The sequence below is a fragment of the Mytilus californianus genome, unplaced genomic scaffold (assembly GCF_021869535.1).
Source record: "Mytilus californianus isolate M0D057914Y unplaced genomic scaffold, xbMytCali1.0.p SCAF_9, whole genome shotgun sequence".
In the NCBI taxonomy this organism is placed as follows: Eukaryota; Metazoa; Mollusca; class Bivalvia; order Mytilida; family Mytilidae; genus Mytilus; species Mytilus californianus.
Genome location: NW_026262745.1, coordinates 9183725 through 9205385, shown reverse-complemented (window position 1 = coordinate 9205385; position 21661 = coordinate 9183725).

The window sequence follows — 21661 nt, the reverse complement described above, 5'->3', positions numbered from 1 at the left end:
GTGTCAATTTTAACATTTATTAAGTTGCTTTATATATACTATTTTATATATATTTTGATAAAAAAAATTTGAATAACATTTAAGATATTTGAATAATGGTTGAAAGTTCTAGTATTTTTGATGTGCATAAATCAATGTGAACATGATATCATGTATATAAAAATTCATTTAACGAACTTAATTTATTACATGATATTTTTTCAATCCAACCAGAAATTTGATCACCTTGTTTTATTTTAATTTTGAATGTGATATACATTTTATATATATATATATATGTATGTATAACAGTTCCTAAATTGATAAAATACAATAGATAGATACAAAAAATAGGTCTAGGTTGGTTAAGACTTGGTCGAGTATGGTTCAGACTAGGTCGAGTATGGTTCAGACTAGGTCGAGAATGGTTCAGACTTGGTCGGGAATGGTTAAGACTATGTCGAGTATTGTTCAGACTCGTATAAAATGGTTAAGTACTGGTAGAGTAAAGGTCGAGTACAAGTTCAGACTGTTTAGTATGGTTCAGACTACAGTCAAGTAATATCAAGTAAATTTCAGACAAATTCAGACAGGTTTTCGTAGATAAAACTTTAAAGTATCTGGATCGTGTATATACAATGGGTGGCTTGATGTCTGTAAAAAAATCCGGCCTCTAATCATTAATGTGTATGAATACAAAAATATGGAGATGTGATTTAATTGTAAATGAGACAACATTCCACTAAAATGACAGGGATGTAAGCGACAATAGATCACCGATCGCGGGCCTTCAACAATGAGCAAAACCCATACCTGATAGTCAGCTATAAAAGGACCGACATTACACAATGTGTAACCTTCAAACGGGAAAACTAATTTATGAAGCATGATTTATGACAAAACAATACACGAAAAACAAGTATGACAGATAGCCTTTGACGACAACACATGAACATGACTCAATTCATCGTATTGTCACGAAGCACAAACAAGCAATAAAAATTCAGAGTAATCACAGTTACTAAAAGCTATAGTTCAACGGCATTTACAACTGATAGATCATGTTCTCCCATACTAAAGTATCAATCAGGACACATCCAACGGATTTAGTGTAAAGACGTCATAAATAGACAGTGAAAAGTATGACATTGTGCAATGCCAAAGTATAAGTACATTATACCTATAGGATGTAGAATCATAAGTTTTCATAACTGTATAACAAACAAATTCAACGTTAGTACCTATAAAAATAATATTCAAAGATCTTACTACGTTGTTAAATAAATAACCTCTAAGAATATTTTTTTTTTCAAGGGATCGATGAGTTTACATGGATTGTACCTAAATTTAGGTGCTTTATAATCTATATTTAGATACAATACATGAGTAAACTCATTGATCCTCAAAAAAAAAAATTATTCTTAAAGGATAACCGTCACAAAAAAATATCGGTATGACAGATAACTATGGATTCCATAAGCTTGTACATGTTACGATAGGCCATTCGTTACATGTACTTTTTACGGAACGTATAAATGGATTAAGCTACTTACGTTACACAACGGCAAAAATTGCTTTCGCTCAGGGTTTTCTCCCACTGGATCAATCTTGAGCTTTCAGTGTACATTTTCTCCGCTGATTATACTTCAGTTTTTATTCAATAACTGATAGCATTCATATCGCTTATTAAACGTATTTCTAAGTTCAAATTGACTATATTTATGTGTATAATAGATTGCTGATGCTGGTTTCTTTTTCTTTTTTTTTTTTGCTTCTCAATCTTGAGTTTTTTGTACATTATTTGTCATTTTTTTTAATTTGGCTTTTTTTCAATGGTTTCACTAACCTTCAATTTTAATGCAAAATATTCGTATAGAGTATTACAAACATTGTTAATTTAGAACCACTTTAGTAATGCATATAATGCATATCATGTATATCAAATCAAGGATTACTTATCCTATACAAATCCTTGATCAAATGTATCAAGTGATCGTTCACCATTTCTGTTTTAACAGAGACATTAACGGGTGCGTTAACTATAACGATGTCATTGTGAATACGAAATAGAATTAACGGAAACTTAACGGGGACATTAACAGGTCTGTTAAATAACGGATGCTTTGTGAATAAGCTTCCAGAAATTAATTACGCAAGACTGTCCACTGGCACTCGAATCAAATTAACACAATATCTATCACGATCTATATAATTAGTGATTTAAAAGCAATGAGATTTATAGCAGTAAAGAAACGTATCTATTATAAGACAGATGCAGTCTGAACCTAAAATGAATTTACAAGGTATGGCTTAAAACGGAAAATGAATTTTACATTGAAAATAATTATCATCAAACAAACAAAATTATCATCACCTTGTATTATTAACTAGTGCATATTTGTATTTTTATTGCTAAAAAAGATTTATAAACGACACAATATATTCAAATTATGATTGTTGATAAATCAAGGGAGACCAGATGTACATGGAAACTCTGGCATCTGTGAGCATGTATTTCTAAGCATACACATTTTGGTGAATTTGTTTTTTTTATCAAATCATGATTCATCCTCATATTACTATTATTCATGCTTACCATATAAAAATAAGGAGATGTGGTATGAATGCCAATGAGACAACTATCCACCAAAGTTCAAATGAAGTGGATGAAAGCAATTGTAAATGTACTTCTTTCTGCATGGAAAAATTCAATACCTGACTTACCAGAGGTAATTGAATAGACCGGATTATTGACGTCGCAGAATTTCTGAAAGCGATTTTTGAATCCCATCAATGATTTTTAAAAATTTTTTTTTTCGTGAAACAATTCTTTGATGCATATCCACACTTAAATCAGTCAAACAATGTTGCATTTCCATATTGCCAAGACTGAGCAATGAAAATCTGAATCAGAACAAAAGAATATTGCAGGAATAAATACGTGAACGTGCTGTTACTAGATAATTTCACGTCAGAAACTCCTCTTACTGTCATTACAACAGGTAAAAGGCAGACGTGATTTGCTGATGACCATCCATGACCAGATCAATATGTAGTGACAACGTCAGGTCAATAAAATTTGATTATGCAACGTCATTTGCGAGACATGTTTACGGCTGCAACGTCAACTGATAATCAAGTCGTTGAATGCCATAGCAGATAGATTCACGTTCTCAATGCTTCCCATATACTTAAATGCCAAAGAATAGACTGCAGAAAACCCTTTTAAGACCTAAAGTTTAAACTGCATAATTGCCAAAATATACTGTTATGAGTGGGATAGACACCGAGTCAGAAGGTACAAAACAGAACTCAAAACATGCCCAACATATTATTTTTATATACAAATGCACATTCATGGCACTACAATCTGTCGATAATTGTATCTTGGCATAGCACAAGGTCATGTAAATGACGTCTTTACAATAAATCCATTGAATGTTGGATGTGTACTGATTGATATTTTAGTCTTACATGCATGATCTTTTCATTAGTTGTTACTTTGAACTAGCTATCAGTAACTGCGGGGACTCTCATATCTGTACTTAGTAGATATAAGAAGATGTGGTATGAGTGCCAATGAGACAACTCTCCATCCAAGTCAAAATTTATAAAAGTAAACCATTATAGGTCACAGTACGGTCTTCAACACGGAGCCTTGGCTCACACCGAACAGTGAGCTATAAAGGGCCCCAAAAAATTACTAGTGTAAAACCATTCAAACGGGAAAACCAACGGTCTAATCTATATAAAAAACGAGAAACGAGAAACACTTATGAACCACATCAACAAACGACAACTACTGAACATCAGATTCCTGACTTAGGACAGGTGCAAACAAATGCAGCGGGTTTAAACGTTTTAATGGTACCAAACCTTCACCCTTTTTCTGAAACAATAGTGTAACATCACAACATAGAAAGACACACTATAAAATATAAGGGTCTTTTTGTTGTTAGGATGTATAAGTACCCTGTCATGTCCACTCTGATGTATTTCTGCTTTGTGTCGATCTGATGAGTTAAACCCTTTTCAACTGATTTTTATAGTTTGTTCTTATGTTGTACTGTTACACCACTGTCCCAGGTTAGGGAGAGGGTTGGCGCGCCTTCACACTAGTTTAACCCCGCCACATTCTGTATGTGCCTGTCCCAAGTCAGGAGCCTGTAATTCAGTGGTTGTCGTTTGTTGCTGTATATCATATTTGTTTTTCGTTCATTATTTTATACATAAATCATGCCGTTAGTTTTCTCGTTTGAATTGTTTAACATTTGTCATTTCGGGGCCTTTTATAGCTGACTATGTGGTATGGGTTTTACTCATTGTTGAAGGCCGTACGGTGACCTATAGTTGTCAATTTCTGTGTCATTTGGTCTCTTCTGAAGAGTTGTCTTATTGGCAATCATACCACATCTTCTTATTTTTATACCAACAGAACTAGTTGACTTTTCTTTCAATCATTTAGGCGTTAGTTACAGGCAGTTATTGCCTTTGACGTTGACACATCAATTGATAAAGGGAAAACCAGGGTTTCAGTACATACCACAGGATTTGAACATTAAACATGACGTAATCAATTCAACTTTCGAACTGCAAACTTTTTTTAGACAATGAAGTAATGAAAGAAATTATGTTATACATTTAATTTACAAGAATAGCATTTAAAATGAAAATGAGAATAATGATTAAAAATAAATCTAGTGTTGCTTTTTAAAGTCCGTCAGTATATTTCAGGACTTGGTAAGGCAAGGATTTGTATAGAGTCTCAATATACAAATCCTTGGGTAAGGCACATTAATGTGTGACGACCGTATTTTTTTATATACAATTACAGCACTATAATTATGTTGTCGTATATCTTTGGAAATCAACGCCTATTCGGTCTGCGTATTCAAGACAAAGGAAAATCCAGAAATTTATGCGTTTCAGATACAGTAAATGTTTTTTTTTTCTGTAATCTAAATTGAATAAAAAGATCAAATAAACTTAAATAGACGCGAAGACAAAAAAATATTTATATGTAATCTTCTTAATATTTTTTTAATAATCCTTCTGTATTTTTTATTTGACAATAATCTTGTTTTGCTTTTTGCTTTCGATCAGTCGGTTTTAAAGTAGTATTGCCTTTACTTAAGCTGTAATAATCCTTCCATGCATTATCATTACAGAATCAAGTGAAAAATCTTTTCCAGGCTAGAGCAATCAGCCATTACTTTAGCTTCGAAGCCGGAATATATATAACATGAGACGTGGAATATATGTCGATCAGACAGAACAAAAATCGCAAATACAGAATTTTTTACTTTTTTCAGTTGAAATCAAGATTATTGTTCTGGGTGGTTAATCGGTACAGAAGATACGATTATGTAATATTAACGAATTCTAGTCAAAGTGGATATCTAGACTCGTTTAATGATGATAATTTTGATCATTTTAATTCAAGGTAAGTTTGATCACAAATCATTCTATATTTTATTGGGATCGGTTACTACTGGCAGGATAACTAGGTTCTGATATAAACAATTCAACAGAAAAGTTAAAGTAACATTTTTGGAATCGTGTGCATTATTGACTACTTCTGTGGAATAGTGTCAGTCAAAATGATAAAACTGGCTCTGCATTTGTTCGTTTTGGAGAGAAATGCTCCTTCACTTTTAATTTGTTTTCGAGAGATTGTGAATTGTTTCCCCCAAAAATGTTTTCATTAAAACATATATGAGTAAGTAAATAACACTTTGAAAAGAGCATTATTTTTTCATTTATGGTATGGCATTAGTAATATTTGGGAAATGTCTTTTGTAATTCTGAAGCTTGTATGTACACTTACCATTCACCGCGATTTTGTTCCGTACTGTACATGATTAAAACATCAAATTTGAAAGATCCTTTTGTTTTTTACCTTCTCGTACCACGCTTACCATAAAAAATTATATAAAAGACTCAGAACAAAACCAAAACAGTAAAAAGACTCCCCAAAAATTGAAAATTTCAGATGAAAACATTATCTGATCATTTTACACAAAGTCATGCTCTTGTTATACCTTTATTCTTTTTAATATAGCCTAATATACGAATGAATATAATCGAGGTAAACAGCATTTCTTCTTTTTTTTATACAACTATTCTAAATTTAAAAATTTTTTTTACTAATTTGAGGGGAGGTATGTTGTCTAGCATTTGAGAGACGACAAAGAAAAAAAAAACCTAAGTAAAATTTTTATTTTTTAAATATTTGTTGGAAATGTTAGATATTTGTATTGTTTATCATGGTTTATTTTTGTTATTTCATGTATTTAATAGCATAGAAAAACAAAGGACATGGGGTATCCATCCATGACACAAAATTTATTTGTTTGGATTTGACACTTAAAAATTTCCTATCTTATCTTGTAAGCATTTGTCTTGCTTTGCGAATGGATATATATAGACCCCAGGGTGGTCTTCCTTAGCTTGCGGTACGGGTACCTAATGCATAGAAATTAATAACATGCCATGAGCCCCATGAGGTTTGAAACCGGGAGATATGATCATAAAATTATAGTTATAGAAAACAGAGTATGTGTTTCAAGTGATGGTTTTATGGAAAACAAAACGTATTTTTTATTTAAATGTTCTCTGTACATGTATGACGATTTTAAACATACTTTTAAAGTTAAAAAATGAATTAAAAAAAATAATTCAGATTACAACCAAACATTAGTGATTAAATTGTTTATTTTAAGATGTAAATACAATACGTGTGTGACAAATCTTTTATTTAATTTTAAGATGGCGTAGAAATTCTAGAGAGTAGAGATTTCTGTGAGGAGTCCGTATCTTCGATGCTAAACATTGAAATAGAAGTTGTGTTGTCTGTGCTTCCTTCCGTTCTGCATCATCCGTTTGTTGATAAACACCATTATGTCTGTATTGTTAATTTCTTTTACGTAGAAGTGTTAACATTATCAGCAAAAAGTTCAGATTTTGGTAATTAAACCAGAAAAAGATAAGATAGTACAACGATTCATATTGCCATACAGAAGTAGTGATAAGGTATCAATTTGATGGCAGAAAAATAGACGCAGTTAAGATTTCATTCAAAATCCATAACTACAAAACATATTCTGAAAATGTTACAGCATCTGGAAAATAATGACACTTTTCCTGTTTTTATCAAAACTAATTGCTCTTTTTAGAACAAGAGAAAAGATAAAATATCTATTTATTACGTCTATGTAAATCCGAAGTTATCCTCTCATATCTTCGGGACTGACTCTCCTCAGATGTGAGAGGCTTACATCTAATACATGTATAGGCGGTAGTTATAGATTGAGTTTTATGGCTTCGTGTTTTTCTCTTTATTTTCATTGATTGACATATACAGATTATGATGTGTACCATAGCACTCAAACTGATAAGGGTAAAAGATCAGAAAAGATAATATATTCCAATTAAAGGGCCCATGAAGAGCAAAGTAATATAATATAATATTATTTTTTATAATTGACACAAATAATTTTGACAATCATATATAAATATGAGTTTAATTTTATGATCTTAAGCCACAGCCAAATCAGAGCCAAAAGCATATGTGTAAAAAAGCAGTAATAAAACAGATTGTATTGTTTTAACAGGCAAGTATTCTTGATGGGTTGCATATAAACACATCTGTAATATATTGAAAGTTCTAAAGAGTTCAAAACATTTATCATATAAATTACAATCTTTTCAATGCGTCTAGATTTTCTTGCATGAAAAGCTAATTGAACTAGGCGTTTGTGTTTAACATCTCGAAATTTTACAACTTATCAAAATTTTATCAAAGACCTCTTTTCTCAAGAGATTATAAACGGGACTCACAAATACAATGTGCTTCATCTTCAACTTTATCCAACGTTAATATTTTTTACATAACCTTTGTGATTTATCTATATAGATTTTTGCATATCTATCCGTCTCTTTTTTGGGGGTTTGTGCATTTTTTCTGATATTGCATAGTGCTTGTCTATTTTCAAATTCTTTCAATTCCAAATATTTTTCTATCTAAAAAAAACTTAATTGCAAAATAAGTCAAGAGTTTACCTTTAAAGTCTAAAAAAATCATTATTTTCCATCCCAATCCATTTTCCAAATAAGCAAATCATATTTACATCAATTTCTACTTCGCGTGGTATTCAAGAAACCCTCATAAAAAGCTGACGGATTTCAAAGTTATTTGTAGAAATTGTCTTTGCTCAACTATGCAGATTGACTTCCACGAGAACTTGTTTTTGATTTTTTGGGGTCCACAAATTGCAAACTCAAACAATTGTTGTGTCAGGTTTTTAAAATCGACACCATAATTTAGAAATCTTATGGTCACTTTTCAAAGGAAAAAAATCCTCGAGCTTCTCAATAATATGATTCATACATGTACTACAAAATCAATTTGGGACTTCACAGTATTTATAATAATAGACATTATAAATCTCAATTTAGCTAGTTTTGTGTATCAAGTAAGATATACTGATCATGAAGTAAGACATTTTAACTATGATTTTTTTTGTTATCTGATATGACATGATTTTTCTTCATAGGTTACCTGTACAGCGTCCAAGGTTCAGTTGTAGCATATGGTAAGTATTGTGTTCTGTTATGCTTAGTATTTTACATTTAAAAAAATTTGAGCACGAACCATCATGTTTGACCGCTGTATAGATATGCATGTCTCTTCAAGTTTTTATGTGTGGTAAGGTTGCTTTCTAAATGACACTTATCTCTATCTCTTTTCATTTCGAATCGTACAGTTGGTTATAAATCTGTCTTATCGTTGACGGTTAGCAAGACAAACAAGACAAGACAAATACTTTATTAAAGTCTAACCTTACGTACATACATATAAAACATAGACATATATAAACAACAGCGTATACATAAGCCACTCTGAAAACAGTTAAGAGAGACTGATTAAAAACACATATATATATAAAAAAAATGTATATACAAGCATTATACCTATTTCTTACATAGACATATATAAAAGGTAAACACCAGCGTATACATAAGCCACTCTAAAAAGAGCTATGAGAGTCTGATTAAAAACACATATACATAAAAGAAATGTATATATACAAGCATTAAACCTATTTCTTACATAGACATATATAAAAGGTAAACAACAGCGTCTACATAAGCCACTTTAAAAAAGAGTTGTGAGAGACTGATTAAAGACACATATACATAAAAGAAATGTATATACAAGCATTATACCTATTTGTTACATAGACATATATAAAAGGTAAACAACAGCGTATACATAAGCCACTCTAAAAAGAGTTAAGGAGGGACTGATTAAAACACATATACATAAAAGAAATGTATATACAAGCATTAAACCTTTTTGATACATCGACATATATAAAAGGAAAACACCAGCTTATACATAAGCCACTCTTAAAAGAGTAATGAGAAAATGCATCATTTTAAATAACAAAAGAATAAGATACCGTCACAAGATATTTCGATTTGATTTGATTTGTCTTTTTGTTGTTTTTTTGTATTATTTTCTCAAAACTGTTATCATGAATAAAAGGAGATGAAGTCTCTTGTCTATGAGATAGCAACTCAACGACAAAAATATCCAAAAGACACCAAGAAGTCAACATTCAGTTTTCCACATATGTCAGTCTAAACAATATGTCATGTTCTATGTATAAGACACCTAGAAGTCAACATACAGTCTTAAAAAAATGTCAGCCTATTCAATATGTCATGTTCTATGTATAAGAACCTACAAGTCAACATACTGTCTTCAACATGTGTCGGACTATACAATATGTCATGTTCTATGTATAAGAGTCTTCAGACAACATATGTCGGCCTATATGATATATCATGTTCTATGTCTGACTTGATCATGCAGAGTCTAAAAGGTCACGAATAAATCAAACAGAGACTATTAAAGATGTGCCCTCTATATCAAGTTCTCAAAGCTCACCAAAATAACCACAATGCTTATTTACAAATTTGTGTTTAGAAAATATTTGGTTTTAGGTATACAAACATACAACAGACGTTCATTTTTATATAAAACAAAATTCGAGGAGAATTTTTAATGTAAATTATTTTAATGCAGGTTATTATGGAACTAACAAACTTAAGAGAAATTATGCAGTTATGCAGAATGTCACGTGGGCCGAAGCGTTTGATATTTGCAGTAATTATTTCGACAGTGGACGACTTTTTAGGAAAAAAAACTTCGTTCCACATCTGATGCATGATAGATGTATACTCAAACAAAATGGGTGGTAAGTCTTGTGGTATACAAAAAAAAAATGTTTTGGCGCGTTTCGTCTACAAATTCTCATTAGTGACGCTCGAATAAAAGAAGTTAAAAATATACTTTATTGACATTGGTTGTCTTTTTTCCGATATTTACAAATTCTTAAGTTTTATAAAATAATATACCCACACTGTCTACTAATGCCACATAATAATCGTTATATAAGGTTGATGCGCAAAAGAGATAACGTTGATGCGCAAAAGAGAAACGACAGTCTAGGTGCTGTGTGCAAACATTTTCAGGTCACATGGTACGACTTCAGCATTCTTTCATAATCTAAATATGATAAAAGATAGATGTGTTCATGTTATTATATTAAATGGACTTTCATTAAAATTACTCCTAATTGAAAGATATATGTATCGATGATAGAAATTGTTCAACAAATATTTTCTCTATGTTTTACATGTACTTCTCTGAGTATCATTTAAGAAATTGTATCGTTATTGCGGAAACTTTTGTTTGATCTCTGTAAAACAGTTTTGTTAATATTTCAGGAACTCATCAGTGAAAATGTTGATACAATCAGTTAACGAATACTGTCACACATTTTAAAAGTTCTCATTAAATCCCTGTCCAATGCTGCATAATAAGTCGCCTAAATACGAACAAATCATAATGGAATAAAATATTAACAAATTTGTCACATACGTTTACCTAATGCACAAAAACCCTTAATTTATGTATTTCAATAATAATTAGAATAAAATAAAATTTTATCATTTAAAAAATTTGTAAAATATCTTTTAATTTGGTTTTCTCCAGGTAGTGTATTTTTGTTCGCCCCATTTGGTATTTTATCCTTTTATAAAGGTAATCCAATGGGGCTAACAGTAGATATATGTATGTTCCTGTCCCAAGTCAGGAGCCTGTAATTCAGTGGTTGTCGTTTGTTGCTGTGTTAAATATTTGTGTTTTTCGTGCATTTTTTTGTACATAAATTAGGCCGTTAGTTTTCTCGTTTGAATTGTTTTACATTTGTCATTTCAGGGCCTTTTTTAGCTGACTATGCGGTATGGGATTTGCTCATTGTTGAAGGCCGTACGGTGACCTATAGTTGTTAATTTCTGTGTCATTTGGTCTCTTGTGAATAGTTGTCTCATTGGCAATCACACCACATCTTCTTTTTTATATTTAGTTAATATTTGTCATGAAAAAAATTAATGCGTCGAAGTAATACATGTAGACAACAACAAACAAACATGTCAAAACAATTATAAAAAAGAAGAAACTCGATTTATGTCAAGAACAAATAGATTCTATCGTACACACAAATAACTTTTAGATTTTTTTTATTCTAAGATATTTTTAATTTGGTTATCAGAACTATAAAGAGCTCATGTTTTATGTAATGTATGTGTATATGAAATACTCGACTTAAATTCAAGATTACCTACTTACTTAATAGAATTTTGAAAAAATAATCAATGCCAATCTTTGTAGTCATTGAATATTTTCTCTTTACAAGGGAGTATTCAGATATTTGGATTGGATTTATGTCAAGCGGTTACAGTCCATGGTTAATAGCTAAACATACGTCATGCACTAAAGCCTACAATTCGCTACTGCCGGTATTGCCACCATTGACAGAGCAAAGCGCACAGTGTTTGGTATTAAATATGTCTGACACAAGTTACGATGATGTTTACTATTCCACATCGTGTTCAGAACATCGTGCATTCCTTTGCCAGTCTCAAGTCAACATTGGTACTTATTTATCATTAATTTATTCTTTTTTTATAACAATCACATACACACACACACACACACAACCATCCTCTCCACCCCACAGAGTTTTTATATTAAATCAACTTCGCCAGAGTTAGTTATTATTGAATAATTTATTAACTAAGATAAATGATAAACATATTTTCAATTTGTCCTTGCTAGTATGGAATCACTTATTCCAGATGACAATCTCATAGACTGAAAGTAAAAGTTGGTTTTATGTAGCTACAGTTATACAGACATAGGATTTCGTGTTCCACGGTCCAAATTTCTTGCAACTGTCACGAGTTTTAAATTGTTTGAATAAACTCTTAAATTATATTAAAAGAGAAATCAGTTACGGAGATTAAGAGGACAAATCAAAATCAACGTGAAATAAACAAGAACAACAAAGTTTTGGTAAATACTCATTCCACTTCATATCATATAATACATACAGGAGAGCATATTTCAAGGTGACCCTTTGTATTGCAAATAAGTCATAACCCTTTATAATTGAAATCCGAAGAGGCTGAAAAACTGGAGAAGACCATGAGTTCTTCAGGTAATATAGTCAAGGACATTTGTGCCCCCATTCCCTTATTTGACAGCGTAGACCCATTCGTGATGAAGAAAACTTTTTGTGTTGCCTATATAGTACAAACTTAAGGTCAAATTCTAGAATAGTAATTATTTTAGTTTTTCTATCAAATTACCTTTATGAGAAATAGGTAAATGAAAAAAAAAAAATAAAAACTTATCATCAATAAAACTCTGGTTTTAACATTCGCACTTCAAAAGGAAGAGCGAATGCGAAGGGACAACGATTTTGTCAAATTTCCAAGATTGTCTGAAAACAATAACTATGATTTCCTGTGGCAATATGCTAAAATTAGTGGCAGACTTTTAACCGCGAAACATATAGCTAAACTCTGTACTACTCCCCCTACTAGCGGAAATTGCAAACTGTGTGGACACTTTGTTCTAGATATACTGAACCACCAAATATGTATGTGCACAGAACTTCAATCACATAGACTTTCACTATATAACAGATTAACAGAATTGACTAGTTACAATTTCGTGTACACAATGGTTTCAAAATCGGACGAGAGCTTCTCAGATCTTCTGCTTGGCAATCAGGAAGATCTCTTTGACATTTTAACACCAGAGCATCGTTTGGAAGTCCTTAACGAAGGATTTTTCTTCCTTAAAAACTGTAAACTGTAAATACTTTTCCATTCAAAATATTAAGTGACATTTCTAATTTTGTTATTTCAAAACTTTACAATTGTACATAATATATGCATTTTGTCTTATGTCAATCTCCTATAGGAGGAAATAAAGTATGATGATGATGATGAAACATATTTTATTGTATCATTTTATTTTGTCAGGAACAACAAGTTACGCCCGATATGACGACATGATAGTTATGGAATCGCTACTGAAAGATGTACCCATAAAGCAAACGGATCATAACACTACTGAGTATATGTGTAGTTCTGATTTAATTTCCATAGATACAAATGCTCTCGCCTTTGCGTCTGTTTATTATGGAAATAATGGCACGTGTGTCACATTTTATTTAGAGAAGTTAATATGGTATCCTGTGAAAGTAGAAATGGTAAATCATTCTCAAGCAGTCAGCTTTGTAAAGTCAACTGGTCATGAAGGTAATAATAATAATATCACTTAATATACCTCTATCGTATCTGACTGACAAGTGCAAAGCATATCTTTTTGTCCATCAGCTGTATTATATATATATAAATGATATTTCATGCGTTCTACCAAGAGTCAGTTCTCAACTAGTTAAGTCTGTTCTGAATGCCGTTTACAAAAGTCCTTCAAGAGCACAGTGACAACATCTACTCTGGTTTTGGTGGCGGGTATACAAGTTTGAATTTAAATGATTAGTTTTGTTACATCAGCACTGATTCACACCGATGATTTCATCCTACTGTCAAGTTCAATTCCACACCACTTGATATAATCTATCCAAACGTAGCGCATGCCAACCGATTAACATGAATTATCTCCCATGATTAAAAGTACACCATGGAAATAACTGGCAATCGCAATCATCATGGCTGAAAATAAAGCATTTGATGAATAAAAATTTTGGTTGTGCTACAAGGGGTAGTAAGTGAATATTTGTAGAGGAAAATGTAGAAGGACGCTATTGATCTATGCACACTGCTTTACAGTGAATCTACGATTTCGAGACAGAATCGTGCCGCCCAAAACTATCCATGCAAAATTCCAAACACCAACTAGTGTTTTCATTTCACGAAGTGTTCATTCATTTAAGCATTTTTTATCAACAGGTAGACGATATCAAGTAATATGCACCAACATTCAAAACTTGTGCTACTGTGCACATCCTCGGCCTATGGTCTTTGGTGGATAGTTGTTTTATATACAATTATAGATCATCTCCTTATTTTTTTGTATAATTCCAAACATTTTACATGATTGAAATGACTTAAATACAGGGACAAATCTTTTTTCTAGAATGGAAATGGGTTATTATGAATTATAATCATAGAATTGATAACGTTACATACAATGTATTATACAATTAAGATGGTTAACATATTCACATATTACCTAGTAAATACTTCTCTTAGTTATATATTCATCTAAGTCTTTGAAATCTACTTAAAAACAATTTATAATGGAAAAGCATGTTTTCTCCTATTCAAAATATGCATTACACCTTTACAACTAACGTGAATAATATTAAAATCTTGGTATGGTTTGAACATTTGCATGATACACTATATCTTTGATATCTGACCGATAATGAAATGCAAGGTTTATTCAGAGTAACCAATTCTTCTGCACAGAGTAATCATTTTTCGCCGATAATCTACCACAATTTATCTAACGAGGACATTTTTAAAAATTATATATCAATACGGTTTCATAATAAGTCTGTCGTTTTACCTCTAGGTGTCTCCTTTTGGAGTCACTGTGTTGTGCAATCAGCAAACATCTACTATATGATTAAACGCTTTTTTAAAGGAATTTATTGGACTTTTATGATATGTTTGTGAGTGACTTGGTCCAGTTTATGCACAAATAATTTCATTTAAAAATCCTTTTAATCCTTATAATTCTACAAAATTGGTGATAAGGAATTTAATTTCCTCACTCGTATCCTCGTCTCATGGGTTTTCGTGCTATTAAGAATGCATTGTGACGTCACAATTTCCATTGAAAAAGCATGCATAGTACGAATTCATATGACGTACGAAAACATATGATCTGACCATAAAATCTATCACACGTAAATTGTATATTTGTGTCATTGAATTCAAGCCTGGCGCATGAATATATTTTTTGGTTAACGCATAAAAAAAATGTACTCCATGACATTTGCTATCTGAGATGAAAATAAATTAATCGATATCTTCTTATCATTCAAATGAATATTTTGTGATTATTATTTAATTTAACGATGAACGCGAAAGTTAAAAATAAATATTTTTAACGTCGAGCCGGTTTGAGTTATTATCGCCGCATTCTTGTTTACATTGGTTACAAAAAGTAGGTCCGTCAACGTTGTCTTTCCAAAAATAAATAACTTCAAGAGCCACTACCGGAAGCCTTCTCTACCAATCATGTAAACATATTCCCTAATATGCAAATCATATAAGAACTATTTTTATATTATTTCCAGTTGTAGTAGTGACGAATGCATCATATCCAGTTCCCGTTGAAAATACATACTCCGATAACTGTAAGTTATTTAGTTGAATATAGTTAATCCTTTTTTAATCATTTTCAGAAAAATCAGAAAATCCCATATTGATATCTTACTACAACAGTAATGAATTGAACATAGTTGATAGGATCACAGTACTAGCACTTATGGCTATTTCGTGGCGACCAGCTTTTATTGGTGGAAGAAGCCGGAGTGCCCGAAAAAAACCCCACCGACTTTCGGTAGGAAAACTGGCAATCCTAGTCAATTAAGATTGGAGTCAAGCGCACCTGCCAATTGCGGGGTTCGAACTCACAACATCAGTTTCGACAGGCTAGTGGTACAGAAGTTGAACTACTTTTTATCTCTTAAATACAATTTATTGCACATATTATTATCTACAACATTCTACAATCTATTATACGGTAAACATATAGTCCTTATACTATCAGGCTATCTCAATTACACAACTACCATTCAGCACATTCTACCACTATTTACTTGAAATTTACACAGAATACAAAAAGAAAAGATTGGTCATATATGAAAAAGTCAAAAACAGCTCGGCAATTGTGTCAATCAGTAACATTGAAATCAAGTGTTCGTATCGGCTGGAATCCATTCCACCATGTAGTTATACGATAATGACCGTAAGAATGTTGACCGGAACTTTTATTTCGTCTATTTAATGCGATTCAAATTGCATTGTGTCAAAAATTAGTATACACAGAATCTTACACATATACCCACATATGAATCTTCATCATTATTTACAGTCTTTTTTTAGAAACAAAATTAATCATCTTGTCCATTCCGTCTTGTACTTCATCTGACATCAATCTGGTTTGACGAACGTCCTGAAAATCTTCAGTCACTATTTTATTATATTTCAAATACGATCTATCACCTTCTAAAAGAACTTCAAACGTTTGACGATATGTACAAAACAATATATAAAACGGCACGGCTATCTTGTGTCTTTCCAATTAGTAAATCAGATGCAGCACGGCTAAATACATCATCAAAATTATTCACATCAATATTTTCTGAACATGTTTCTTGACGTTTTTCTATCGAATAAATATGTTTATTTATACACTCCGTATTGTTTACACATTTCTAAGGTAAATTGTCACCTGTAACATCAATACACTGTTCTCTATGCATGTATTCGACAGTTTCAAAATCAGCTGTATCATCTACTGAGGTAACAAAGGGAGTTTTATCTATGTCCATTTCATCAGACTTTCTTTTCGTTATATTTGAAATGTTCTCTTCAATATCAAAAGAATTACAATCCACGGAAGCAATTTCATCCTGATTTAAACTATTATTTTGAAAACTGTTATTACATTCTTTCATTCTTTTAGTGTCTCGTCTAACTGTAGAGTTTGATTTCCGTTTCGATGGTGTACCGTCTTGATTTGTAAACACTATAGAAATTCTTGCTCTATCATTTTCACCATGAACTGTAAACGATATGTTTCTAAATTGTTCGCATGAATTTTGTATTGTACTTATAAGTACAGATGGTAGTCTCCCCATTCTATATAAATCATATGAAACTAATAGAGATCGATAAACTAACTTTCGAAAGCCTCTTTCGACACGCAACAGTTAAAACAAAATTAAACACATACAAAAGTCAAAGTTTTTGTCTGTAAACTTGATAAACTTACTTCAGCAATAAGTAAGAATGATTTCCATCCGTTTTCAGCTTGGTAATCCGAGCAATAACTTACAAGAGAACTTCAGTCAAAAACACGACTAGCCATCTTGCGGTCCACTCGACTAGTCTTTTTCATTTTTTTTGTTTTGTTGTTGTTGTTGTTGAACTACTTAGACCACTCGGCCACCTCACATTACTAGATTATGAAACAACTAATACCCTTACGCTTACCAACCACAGCTAAGATATTATATCACAATCCTATCGAAAGTCCTCATGTGTGATGATAACCTATCCGTCATCTTTAGTTATTTTCCTGCTTACGAAAATTATTAACAGAAAGAATGTTTTATATCATACGGATTTATTTCAGGTCCTTGTACATTGATCTATCATGTCAATCGTCGTTGGTGGGGTTCGCATTGCTCAGTCTGTGGTGTTGTCCGTCTCTTTTATAATCCACATAAGGATGTTTTCACTACATGTATATATACATATTACCTGTGGAACTAATAATTCACGTGAATTGATATAATTTGAAAATGAAACTTACCTTCATCAAACAAAAAGTACCGTTCTTTTTTCTTTTGGGTTTTACTACATACATTTGTTTATTTTAATTCAATATTCTCGTTTTGCAAGTATGTTATACATTTCCCGTAAATCACTTTTTTATATCTTTGTAATATCTTACGTTTCTATGATCGCCTTTTTTGTTTTACCGAAAATAACTTTAAAATGTGTCTATTTTGGTCTGGCAAATCTTCTGAGAAAGATTCTTATCCAGCGTTAGATGTTACATTTTCATAATACCCTTCATAAAGAAATACCAAGGGCAAATCATATCTTCTAACAATGATTAATGATAACAAAAATGCTACTGTTTAAATAATCATCTTTAAAATACTGTTTTAAGGTTTCAATTACGGTGTACCAACAGTTCCTAGTACAAAAAAGAGCACGGCAACACGTTTTGACCATAGTTTTAGTACGGACGACTCTACTCACAATATAGCGTCATCTAATAGTTTACTTTTCAGTGCTGAAAACAATAAACTGAGTTTAGAAATCTCATCAAATTTACCCACAACTTTAAGTTCAACAGAAAATTCTACTCCCAGGAGTGAACACCCAACCACAGTTGATGACAAAACAGTCACCACAAAGTCAATAACAGAAACAGCACGTGAAACCATATCTGTTATCACAACCGACAAATCTACTTCCAGAACTGCATTAATAGATTCAACATCAAGTGCAAATGGTAAGATTTCATTCGGTCAATCCCTCCCATGTCTTATTAGTTTTTACATGATCTTTTTTTAATTTTTGCGGCTCTTTTCAAGCTCAAATTATTTGTATATTTCATAAATGTTTTTTTAAGCCGGCAGACATCGAGGTGACATTTAAAATTCAAAAATTCAGAGAAACTGACAACGCCATGTAATAAAACGTTAAACGACGAAAAGACAAGTTATCAAAACACTACCTAGACATCTAAAGACTTAGCAACACGAACTCAAATAAAAAACTCGGGGTGATCTCATTCACGTGCTCCGGATTTGTAAGCAGATCATACTCTATTAGTTTCACCCGTCGTGCTGCTCATGGCAAGTACACATTCGGTGTTGAGTCTCATTAGTTGATGTTACAACCGAGGAAAGATAATGTGATAGTTGTAAGACAATTGGAACATATCTTTTTCCTCTGTGACATAATTATTCTATAACAGTCAACCAACCAACAATAGATTAACCGAGGTACCTTTTGGAATTATATGTTAATTTTAGCGAAAGGAACTCTGTATCATTGCCTGACCTTTATGAATAAGAGGAAACAACAGTTAACCGATGTTCAAATCTCTTAAATCTTTTATAAATATACAAACCAAGATAAGGAAAAATAAGGAGACAAGGAGGGCCTAACAAGGTTATCGTCTGCTGAAATGCAGGTTTCACCCGCTATGCGATTCCAGACTCAGTCGAAATGTTATGATAGGTTATAAGACAGTGAAAACAGATCAGACAACTGATATGATATTTTGGATCACGAAGCCACATATACTGTTGTTTAAAACATCATATTTAAAATATTGTTTTAAGGTTTTAATTACGGGGTACCAAGTGTTTCCAGAACAGAAAAAAGTATGACAACACGTTATGACCATAGTTATAGTACAGACAACACAGATCACTACACAACGTCATTTCTCAGTGTTTTCGGTAGTGTTAGCAATAAACCGAGTTTGGAAATCTCATCAAAATCACCTACAACTGCAAGTTCAACAGAAACTTCTACATCAAATACAGAACATCCAACAACAGTTTATGACAAAACTGTAACAGAAATAACAGACACAGCCCGAGCAACCATTATATCTGTTATCACAACCGACAAATCTACGCCGGTACCTGCATTCATAGATTCAACATCAAAAGCAAGTGGTAAGCATTTATTCTGTCATTCCTTGCCATATCTTTCATAAATGGTTAGTCGGATGTTCATTTTGAAATGATATGTTAGTTTTTATGAATATTCAAACCAAGACCAATGAAGCAATCTGATTCAATCGATTGAACTGTAAACGCAGTGAAACTGGTTGCCTCATAGGGTTTGAAAGAGGCGTCTATTGTTATGCTCACCTCACCCGCAATGCAAATCCATTATCAGTCGAAATGTCTCGATAGTTAAAAATGTACAATCGATAAATTAAGGCGACTTATGAGGTAGCTAATTATTTTTGATCGCCAAAAAATAATTCCTAGTAAGATTACGTCACATTTGTTACTAAATCGTATTGGTGACTATAAAACTTAGTGTCGATTGATTCATTCGTTCATCTCCCATGTCTGTCTGTCTGTCTGTCTGTCTGTCTGTCTGTCTGTCTGTCTGTCTGTATTTGTATTTATATATATATATATATACATATATATAAAAGTCTAAATTGAAAACAACGTTCTAACCTACGATTGCGTTGGATAAAAACCGCAATTTTTATACGTGTGCATGTAAAACAAATTTCGTGGTAGAGGGGTCTAAATACAGCACAAACAACAATTTCCAAAAGACCAAAAAAAGTGAAAAAGTCTATTTCAACAAAACGCATTTGACTAACAGGTCGAACAACTGATGTTCTTAAACCCTGCTGACTGCCATTGGCGATTGCCAAATAAATTGATCACCAGATCTAACAAAATGGATCTTAATATTAATTTAATACCAAACAGAAAAAAATAAACTTGTGGAAAAGATGGTATACCACAAACATGAGGTGCAAAAATTTGTACACTATATCCGGATTTCGACAATTAATGTCTCTTCAGTGATGTTAGGGATCGAAACGGTATTTGGAAGGCCATATAATTTACCTCAATTTAGGAAAGACTCTTGAATTTTAATGAGTCGAAATAGGATGAACGGATCATATAAACCCGAAGGAAAATATAATACAAGCCCAAACGAAAAAATATATAAAAGTCTAAATTGAAAACAACGTTCTAACCTATGATTGCGTTGGATAAAAACCGCAATTTTTATACGTGTGCATGTAAAATATATATATATTCGATCTACCTTTTGGAATTTTATGTTAAAGGAACTCGGTATCATTGCCTGACCTTTATGAATAAGAGGAAACAACAGTTTACCGATGTAAATCCTTTAAATCCTTTATAAATATACAAACCAAGATAAGGAAAAATAAGGAGACAAGGAGGGCATAACAGGGTTATCGTCTGCTGAAATGCAGGCTTCGCGAATAATTTTATGAAGAAAACGAGGAAAAAGAAAATTGCCAAAACGACTATTCTAAATTAAAAAAATCAAGTTATTTCACCCCTTCAACCGGAAGAGAACGATGGTTAGACGAATATACACAGACGGTAAAAGATGAAATATTGAGTAGACCGAGCCGAAAATTTAAAATGAACATTAACACGGTAGAAGAAAAGGCAATGCTAGAACTGTTATACGATGAAAGCATCGTGATACGACCGAGCCAGAAATCCTCCGGCGTTGTTATAATGAAAACAAAACAGAAGACTACAAACTAGAAGTTTAACAAGAATTAAATAACAACAACACTTACAAAGCAACAGACAAAGATCGCACACAGAAAAAAGAAAATAAAGTAAAAAAACTTGTAGAAAATTTATGGAAAAGAGAAATAATAGACACAGACATGAAAAAATATCTACTGCCGAAAGGAACATGTCCTGGAAAAGTACAAGCAAATCCAAAATTGCACAGGAAAAATCATCCGGTAAGGACAATTATTAATGGACGGAACCATCCG